This window comes from Papio anubis, chromosome 18 (assembly GCF_008728515.1).
Source record: "Papio anubis isolate 15944 chromosome 18, Panubis1.0, whole genome shotgun sequence".
In the NCBI taxonomy this organism is placed as follows: domain Eukaryota; kingdom Metazoa; phylum Chordata; class Mammalia; order Primates; family Cercopithecidae; genus Papio; species Papio anubis.
This window is the reverse complement of record NC_044993.1, coordinates 18,870,235-18,880,790: the sequence shown is the minus strand read 5'-3', so window position 1 is coordinate 18,880,790 and position 10,556 is coordinate 18,870,235.

The following is a 10,556-nucleotide window of genomic DNA, read 5'->3' as shown; positions in this document are numbered from 1 at the left end:
TTAAGAAAGGAATTGCTCGTTATGAAAATGCGAACACCTCCAGGAGGCTAAAACTATATTAATGTTATGTCCGTAATATTATTTTTATGGTTTGATGATAGTCTTACACCTAACCACTATATGCCTTATCTCATCTCCCTATGATAACTCAGCAAAGCATGTATTTTAAAAATGAGCAAACTGAGATTCAGAGCATTTAAGTTGCTTATTTATACATGCACATCTAGTAAGGGGTGAGCCTGGAATTCAAATCCAGATCTATCTGGTTAAAAAACTGGTGAACCTGACTCCTGTAGGTTAATAAGATCCTTTCCTATCTGTTTACTAGTTGAAAGTTGTTTTGGTAAGAGAGTTAAACAGAGAGAGAGACGGAGGGAGAGAAACAGAGGGAGAAAGAGAGCGAGAGCGAGCGTTGGTTACTTTAGGGTCAAGAAGACGCTAAGAGAACATGGAATGGTGCTAAAGAAAACATTACCTGGTATAGTTTCGCCTGAGATGATCTACCCTTTGGTAAGTTCTTTAGTGGTTCTTTGTGTTAGACCAAACTGCATCATTTTGTAACCCCACCCCCACCCCCTGCCATTTCATAGACCTTGGTCAAGTGAAACATTCCACAGGGGTTCGGGGCGTGAGACACATCCTGCCCAACCACCCGACCACAAGGCACAGGAACATCATTATCACACCCTGCTGGGAAAAAGTGCAAGGAACATCACATTCCGTGGGAACAAAGGCCAAACTGCCTCATCATGGGCATGTCTTATCAATATCATCCTGGGCAGCCAGCCATACTGCCCAGGCCCCTCCTGGCCATACCTATAAGTACCCCAGCCTGTAAGCAGTGGTGGGCACTGGCATTAGGTTGGTCCTCCACCTCTGGAGGTCTTATGTTGGACATAAAGCCTACATTTGCTGTAGAGCTGCCACTCTCTCTCTCTTTGTGTCTTTCTTTAACCCTCACCTTCCCTTCAAAACCTAGCAGTTGACTTGTAGCAGGATTCCTGAACCCTTTCCCAGGATCCCTTCTCTTGTTTTGACTGGAGCTGTTTACAGTTGGAGAGACTGGGGCTGCCAGGGTCTATAAGCAATAGCAGCCTTGGTGATGGTCAAGGCAGCAAGTGCCTCAGCTCTAAGACAGGCAGCCGTTGACTCATGCTTCTCCTGTAGATGTGCCAAAATGTGTCCAAACATGCAGGATTCTCATGCAGGAGTGTTCATGGCCCTAACTGCTCAGCCACAGTCAGACGGAAAGTTTTGGTAAATTTTCCTATCTGAATTTTTTTTCAATTGCAAAGCACAGAAATTGCAACTCCAAATGGCAGAAGCAAAAAGGGATATATGGGCTCATATAACTGAAAAACCCAAGGGAACATCCTGTGGCTAGGGGTATCATTGGATGAGGAGCTTAAACAAAGTCAGCAAGTTTCTTCTCCCCGTGTTGCCTGGAATTGTCCCCTCCATACTTGTTCCTTTCCTTCTTAGAGTCCCTTCTTAGGGTCATGAGATACCTACAGCAGCTCAGATTCTATGTTGTCTCACGACAGATGCTCTAGGAAACAGAGAACATTGTTTTCACAGAAGTCTCTGCAAAGGTCCCATAGGAGCACACTGGGACACATGCTCACCCCTGAACCAATCAGGGTAACTTAGGAGGGATGCAAGATGCTGACTGGGCTGAGGCTGGAGTCAGCCCTGCCCAAAGCACATGAATGGAAATGGGAAGAGAGAAATATGTCAAAATTGCTGCCATTGGGAGAGGGATGAATGGATGCTGGAAGTCAAAAGGCAATGAATGTCCACTGAGCTGTCTGTCTAGATTTGTGGCTATCGATGAACTAAACAGGAATGTTCCAGTCTCTTCCTTGGTGTATGCTGCTAGGCTTGTATCAGTAAGTGAGGCCAATGAGGTGAGAAACAGGGATAGCCAAGACTTTCTTTGATTGCAGCTGACTCAAGTGATGTGATACTGCAGGGCCGAATTCATGCCGTGTACGGTATTGGTACTTAATGTTTAATGGTTCATCATACTTTTGTTTGTTTTGGAAAAAGAGAGTGCCTAAAACCTTGCTTCACAAAGGGTGGCTCCAAGACTGACTGCATCAACTTCAAGTGAAAGCTGCTTAGAAACATGAAATCCTTGACCTCACCTCAGACCTTCTATATCCAGGAAGTTGCCTAGAGCAAGAGTCTGCAAATTTTTCTGTGAAGAGCCAAGTAATAAATATTTCAGACTTTGCAGCCCATATGATCTCTGTTGTAACTACTCAAGTCAGCCTACTGTTAACAGCTCAAAAACAGCCCATAGACTATATGTAAACACAGAGGTGTGGCAGTGTTCCAATAAATCTTTATTTATAAAAACAGGGTGCAGGCCAGATTTGGTCCTTGGGCTGCAGTTTGCCAATTCCTGGCCAAGAGCACCTGACGTCATGGCAGGAATCGAATTCACATGGTTGTTGCCTCTGTTTGGGGGTCTACATACCTAGATGGATTATTAGAACATGATTCCAAAATAATCTGCTCATTCATTCATTTATTTCTTCGAAGTGTGTTTATGGAGCACCCGCCATTGGGAGGCCTTTAAAATGATTGCAGGATCCTGAATTTCCTGAGTGTCTACCACATGGCAGATGCTCTTCGGAAGGCATGCGTTCTTCTGGATGTGCAGAAATGTGTGTTTGTGCAGAGCATGAGGCACTGCTGTTTTGTTAAAGACCAGCATCATTGGCAAGCAGGGTCCATTGTGCCCATCTCCCTGGGAAACCAGACACAGGCTTGGTCATGGAGAACAGAGCATCCTCAATTTGCCCGGATGCAGCTGTGAGGGGCAGAGTTGGAGGGGAGCTAACACTGCCCACTCCTCACCCCCGCAGTTCCTTCGGATCCACTTTCTTGTGCTTGCTCCACAAGGGATTTCGGGCAACAGAGAGGACTCCACAAAGATAAGCCGCAAGAGCTCTGTTGCTGGATTCAGGGTCCCTCTGCGGCGATGCTATTCTCTTCCCTTTGCAGAAAATGTCAGCTCCGCTGCCTCTCCCCGGCAGCTCTCGTCTGTGTGCGTTCTTTCATTTTTCTCCAGAGATCCCTCCTGTCCAGGATGGTTTTTATTTTACATTTGAAAAAGCAGAGGCTCTGCACGGAGCCACCGAGCCTGAGTTACCAGCTCCAGGGCCAGTGCTGCTCTACAGCCTCAGCTTTTTGCCTTGGGCTTCCTAAACCTTGCAGAGGGAGGGAGGGACGTTTCTTTGTGCTGCCTGTCACTCCAGCTCCTGTTCCAGCTGCTGGGTGGGTGGCCAGAGTCTCCAAACCCGCTTCCTAGCTGAGGTGAAGCAAGTTGTTACTTCGTTTTGACTATTTATCGGTTGAAAACTGTTGGCTGCACGTGCGGACCAATGACTTGCAGTTAAGTCATTGGGTCCCCAAGCCTTATGAGAAGAGAAGAGATTATTCAGTACAACCCCCTCCTCCTCATGTAGGAATGTGGGGAGTGTCCAGGCATGTGCTCTGTCATCTCCTGTGTTAGTTTAGGATCCACTTCCTTGTCGGTTTCATCCCCTTCCTCCTGTGTCCTGCCTCGTTAGACTAAGAATTCACCGGTTCCTTCAGACTGCAACAGGTCTTCTTGCCTCCCCTTTCCATAACCAGAGCCAAGAGGGGCAACCGCACTGAGCCGTAGACAAGAATGGCAGGATTTCTCAGGGGTAACCCTCATCCAGGCTCCTGGGTTTCATCAACCAGAGACACACGTTTGTTTCTATTGAAAGTTGAAAAGAGTCCTACCACATTCTGAACCTCACACACCCTCAAGGGAAGGTCAAGGAGTCAGCTCAGGGACCCCTGGCCTAGATGCCATAGCGGGGCACGGCATAGACATTTTCATCAAAAATCAGCCTACATTTATTGAACATCTATTAAGCCTTCTCTTGGGGGAAGTGGGGTAGTCTGCAAAAACATCCCAGCCAGCCTCCCTGGTTTCCTCATTGCCTCCTGCCCCCGACAATCCATTCCCCACACAGAAGCCTGAGTGGGCTTTTTAAAACATAAATCATATCATTCTCTTGCTGGAAACCTCCAAGGGTTCCAATTGCACTTAAACTAAAATCCATACCCTTTGTTCATTTTTCGGTTGGGTTGTTTGTCTTTTTCTTGCCAATCGGTAAGAGCCTTTTGTAGATTAGAGATACCAGTCATCCGTACTGCAAACATTCTTCTCAAATCTGTTATCTTCAGACTTTGTATATAACATCTTTGTCGTATAAAAGTTTTACATTTTTATAAATTCAAATAGGTCCAGCTTTTCCTTTATGGCTTCTGAATTTTCTGACTTAAGATGGATACCCTTCGTAATACGATCGCACCTTATCACATCTGGATTTTTCTTCTAAGGGGTTTCTATTTTACATTTAAGTCCTTGTTCCATCGGGAATTTATTTCTGTATTTGGTCAGAAATGGGGGACTACTTTATTTCCCTCTGAACCAGAGGTTGACACACTATGGCCCACAGGCCAGCTGCCTGTGTTTGTAAATAAAGTTTTATTGGAACACAGCCATGCCCATTCATTTATGTATTGTCTAGCTCTGCTCTCACACCATAATGGCAGAGTTGTGTAGTAGCAGCAGAGACCGTAATGTTTTAGACCAAAGTCTAAGCAAGCTTGTCCAACGCGCAGCCCATGGCTGCATGCAGCCGGGGATGGCTTTGAATGTGGCCTGTCACAGATTGGTAGACTTTCTTTAAACATGAGATCTATGCATGGACTTTCGTTTTTTATTTATTTTTAGATCATCAGCTATTGTCATTGTTAGTGTATGTTATGTGTGTCCCAAGACAATTCTTCTTCCAATGTGGCCCAGGGAAGCCAAAAGATTGGATATCCCTGGTCTACAATATTTACTATCTGGCTCCTTATAGAAAAAGCTTGCCAACCTCTACTCTAGATGACTAGTCATTGGTGCCAGCCCATTTTTTTTTTTAAATAAACCACTTTCTGCCCTCTGAAATGAAATTCTGTCTTTGTAATAGATGAAATTTGAATGTATCCTAAGATCTTTCCCAGAATTTTTCCATTCTTTTCCCCTCATCTCTTTGTTTCTCTCTCTCTCTGCCCAAACCACTTAGATTTGATTACTGTGGCTTTATATACAGGTAGTCATATCCCTCATCACAATTTTTATTTTTCATGCTTTTTGTAGCTGTTCATAAAATTACCCTACCATCAGAATCTAAGATATTTTTATCCATTTCCAAAAATAATGAAAATCTTACTGGAATTCTAATTAGAATATCATTAAGTTTATATGTGTTTTCTGGGAAGAAAAGGTATCTTACAGTAGTAAGTCTTTCTATCTGAGAAAATATCTATTGGTTTAGTTCTTGTTTGGGCATCTTTCAGTAAGATTTTATAGTTTATTCATATAGGTCTGCATCAGTCAGGGTCTGGAGAAAGAAACCACACCAGTAATTTAAACAGGGAACATCTATGTAAGATTTTAACTAGTAAAATAGTGGTTAACTACTAAAAGAGTTAAAAAGAAGACTCTAAGGAAGATAGGAATAGTAAATGCAAAAAGCAGCCACTATATCTAGGACTGAAAGACAGCAAGCAAAGATAGAATAGAGAACCCAGGATTGAAATTCAGACCTCACTGGTGAGGATATAGTGACCCCAGGAATATATAACTCTGGGTCCAAGTTCCTTTTGTAGAGATGGGGTCTCAGGTTTCCCAGTCTGGTCTCAAACTCCTGGGCTCAAGTCATCCTCCCACCTCGGCCTCCCAAACAGTTGGGGATTACAGGTGTGAGCCCCTGCACCTGACCACCAAAGTTCCTCTTATGTTAAATTTCTAAGTATTTTTAAAGTTTTTAAAACCTTTTAATCTCTTGTCATTTTTTCCCATTCTCATTTCTGGGTGCTTAACGCTAGTGGAGAGTGAAGCAATTGATTTTTGTGTATTTATCTTTACTATCGTTACTGAGTTGTCTAATTTATTTGGCTAGTGTTTCATTAGAGTCTCTTGGGCTTTCTAGGTATTCAGATATATCAACACAAAAGTGGGAATTTTATCTACGTTTCTCAATATTGATGCCGGTGATTTTATTTTGTTACGTCAGTGCATTTCACTAGTTTCTCAGATAATGTAACTTTAGCAAGTTATCTATTCTACTGAGTTCTTTAAAAAATATTGAATTCCCTCTGTTCTTATTTTTGTCTTGTAAATATGTCTAATTCTGAGAGATGTGTATGGATACTCCAACTCTTACTTTCATTAAAATCTTGTATTTTAAGCTCTTTTTCCCTTATATATTTAACTGTCGTGTTGTATGGTGCATACAGGTTTATGGATATTATATCTCCTTTATCAGCTGTGCTTTTTAACATTATATAATGTCATTCTCCATTCTGTTGTATACCTTCAACCTTAAATTTCATTCTTTCTGATGTCCACATTGCTACTTTTGCTTTCTCTTTTGCTTGGTTATGCTTCATCTATACTTTGCATTTTCACCCTCCTTTGCCAGTTTTCATTGCAGAATCAATTAATGTAGCTATACTCTAGAGTTCCTCCAGGAGCTTCACAGTTACTGTGTTTTTAGTCTCCAAAATTTCTGGTTGTTGTTTCCAGTGACTCTCAGTAGCCCTGGATGCTCCCTTCAGTCAGAAGTAAGCATTGCACATACACTGTGCAATTTCCATCCTAATTTACCCCCTGAATTGGAACAGGAATTAGTGCCCTACAGAGTAGGATAAGTACTTTAGCAGTGGACCCCAAATAAGACTCCACCCTTTGTCCCTTATTACCTTGGACATGCCTGACTTTATTTTTGCTCATGTTGACCCAACCTCTTGCTTCATGCCAAGACAGAAATGACCAGCAGGGTCCTCTTCCTTTCTGCTTACATTAATACCTTCCATGCATTGAGTTCTGGCTCTGCGGAGATAACTTTGCCTGCTCTATACACATTGTCTTACTTCATTCTCAGAAGAATCCTGGGGAATATATTACTGTCTCTGGTATGTGAGTGAAGAGAGTTAGGTAGCCTGCCTATGGAGACACAGCCCGTAAGTAGCAGAGGTGGAACTTGGCTTTTATTCCATTTTATCTTGTATGCTGCTTTTCCATTGTCCAGAGACTGCCAGCCCACAATACAGTGCTGAGATTGGGGCTTGTGGGGTGATAGATTGGGGCCTGTGCTGAGATTGGGGCTTGTGGGTCAACAGAAGCAGAAAGCCATGGCATTCCAGAATGACCCAATAATGGCTACTTACCAACTTCAGCAGACTTCACTATAACCTGTACTTGCCCTTAATACCTTTACTCCTCCGTGACTGTATTATCATTAAACATCTGAAAATTCAGTAAAAACATCATAAAAATATTTGGGATTATGCAGATATAAAGGTATAGAAATCTCATCTCCCCCTCCCCAACATGCCATTGACAGATCCTCCTTCATGGGATCATCAGAATCATCCACACACTGAGTTCTTGGGACTGTACGAAACACTAGCATAAAAGAACCTCAAGGTGTACTGTCTTCTTCCTTGAGAGTTTTACACTTCAGTTAGAACATGTGCCCCCAAAAGAACAATCTTAAAAAGGTAGATGGCATGAAGCATGGGAAGGTACTACAGTAAGTATCTCGGAAGGTCAGAGGTGATATTCTCCCAGGGAAAGATTTAAGGGGATAACGCACTTGAGCTTGGCATAAAGGGAGATAAGAAACTGAGCAAGTGAAAAGAAAATTCTGAGATGAGAGCAATGAGAGCCAAAGCATGGGGGGAGGAATATGTCACATGGAGAAGGAACAGAGAGCAGACCAAGTTGGTCAAGGACGAGGGTTATGGTGGAAGAGAATACTGAGGTTAGTTTGGTGCAGATCAACCTCTGGTGAAAGACTTTGGCCCTTATCTTGCAGGAGGCAAGAAGCATGTCTTTTATCTTAAATTTATCTGTACGTATTTTTATATTTTTTTTTAACCTTTAGCATTTAACCTTTAGAATTTCTTAGAACAGTGAAACCAGGTACTCAAGAGTTGCTTAGAGGTAGTAATTTCACAGTGGCATACCTGGTGGATTGGCGTGGTATCAGAAAAAGCAGTTTAGTAACCATGTGGAACAAAAACAAATATTTTACAAAAGAAAAACCTTAAAGGGTCAATCATTTGCGGGAGAGGAATGATTAGCTTTATGTGGTATCAAGTAAATGCAAATTAAAACAACTACGAGTTACCCTTCCTTACTCCAGAAATGCCAAAAGATTTTAAAGTTACGATATTCCATGTTGTCAGAGGAAGCACGTTGACTCTTTCATAGGCTGTTAGTGGGAGTAGCAGACCTTTCAGGAAAGAAATGTGGACCATGCTTTCCCAAAATACCTGAGCCCTTTGACCTATTAGCTCCATCTGATGAATTAATCCTAACCAAGGACATAAGAATGTGTATAACATTTTTAAATACAAAAATCTCCATTGCAGCATTATTTGTAATAGGAAAAAAAAAAAAAAAAAAAACCGGAGTCACTTAAATGTTAAGGGATAGGGATTGGTGAAATGAATGGTGGTGCCATGATGGTATGTTCATATGGCTGAGTACCATGTAGCTACTAAAAGTGATGTCTGTGAATGGCAGCTGAGATGGAAAGATGTGCATGAGACAGTGTGCTCATCTTTACACATTGATTTCCAGTACCACCTCTGTCATGAAGCAGGCATCTAAATGTGCAAGGGTCTGTTTCTGTCTCTCCGTTCTATTCCATTGATCTAGTTGTCCATCTCTGTGCTGATATTGTCTTAATCACTATGGCTTTATGGTAAGTCTTAATACCTGGTAGGTCTGAGTCCTCCTCGATGGTCACTATGTGCGGGACAGATTTGGGCGAGGGGGACAGAGTGAAAGCAGGGAGACCACTGGGGGCACTGCTATAGGAATCAAAAGTAGCCATGGACCGAGCATGGTGGCTCATGCCTGTAATTATAGCACTTTGGGAGGCTGAGATGGGTGGATCATTTGAGATCAGGAGTTCGAGACCAGCCTGGCCAACATGGCAAAACCCCATCTCTACTAAAAATACAAAAATTAGCCAGGCATGGTGGCGTGCACCTGTAATCCCAGCTATTCAGGAGGCTGAGGCAGGAGAATCACTTGAATGTGAGGGATGGAGGTTCCAGTGAGCCAAGATGGTGCCATTGCACTCCAGTCTGGGCAACAGAGTGACTCTCTCTCTCAAAAGAAAAAAAAAAAAAAAGAAAAAAAGTAGTCATGGTAGTGAAAATGTTTCTGAAAAAATTGGAAAAATTGGAGTTACTATTTTGCAAAGCCCAGGATATTAAAGGGCAATAATTAGAAGGTCTTATCCCAATATATTGGCAGCTTAGTAAAATGTCTTAGATCATGGAGCAACTCTCCAACCAGCTTTATAATTGTCAAGACAGAGAAGTCAGTTGCTCAGCAGGACATCAAATGTAAGGTGGGTCATCTATGTCGTCCATTGACACCGAGGATGCACATCCTCCTCTTCACAACTGCCACATTCCATCCGCCCCTCAACCACACTTCCTGGAAAGCGTAAATCTTCTCCTACAGTTGTTGCCCTTATAAACACCATGAATTAAGATTTCAACATTGACTCCAGCCAATGATGCAAAAAGCACGACGTGGCTGCTCACACAACAAACATGAAAGAGTCCCAGATGGCTGTGCCTTTTTAGAAGAACTAATCAATGATTTCAAGGGATTTCCTTCCTTTCATGAAAATGAAATGAATTAAAGTTCAGCAAGTAGTTGGTAGAAGCCTTGCTGACGTGGCTGAAAAATTCTATGGACGAGCTGAGTAAAGGTCAGAGAGTGAAAATGGTCCAGAACCTTTAAGAATTTTTCAAGCATTTTCTACAGTGTTAAAGAATTGTAACAAGTCAGTAATAACCTTCTTAAATTTGAACTGTTCTAGGATTTAAAACTGTACTTCAGCAATTATGATCCAGCAACAGTTTAGAAAACTTAATTCTATAATATATAAAACTGCTGATTCTATAACAAAAAAATTATATAAAATCTAACATAAAAAGGCAGCTGTCTATATTGTTTAAAAGAAACCAATTGAAGAATAAGCCATAACTTATCTCAAAGTTACCTGTAGTGGGAAGGAGGAGGAATAAGATAGCCATGATGGCAAGGAGACAGACTTCTCTGAATATACCTTGTTTTATACATTTGACTTTGGACATATGTAGATATTTACAGAAATATAAACCAAAAGTAAAATTTAGAAAGCCATCCTTCAAATCAAAATCAACATGAAATAAATGAACCCAACAGTATATCCAATGGATGGCATGATCACAGAGAAGGACCCATCTAAATTATTTTAAAGCATAGTAATTTGGTGTACATCCTTAAGGACAAAAAGACCTATAAAAAACAGTAAGCTGTTTTCAGTAATGATGTCCGATGGTTGGATTTCTGTTTTTCTGGGACTATTGGGTGTCTAGTATGGGATAAAGCAAATAAATATTTAGATTATTGTCATGGATAATTGAAATTATTTTAGCATGAA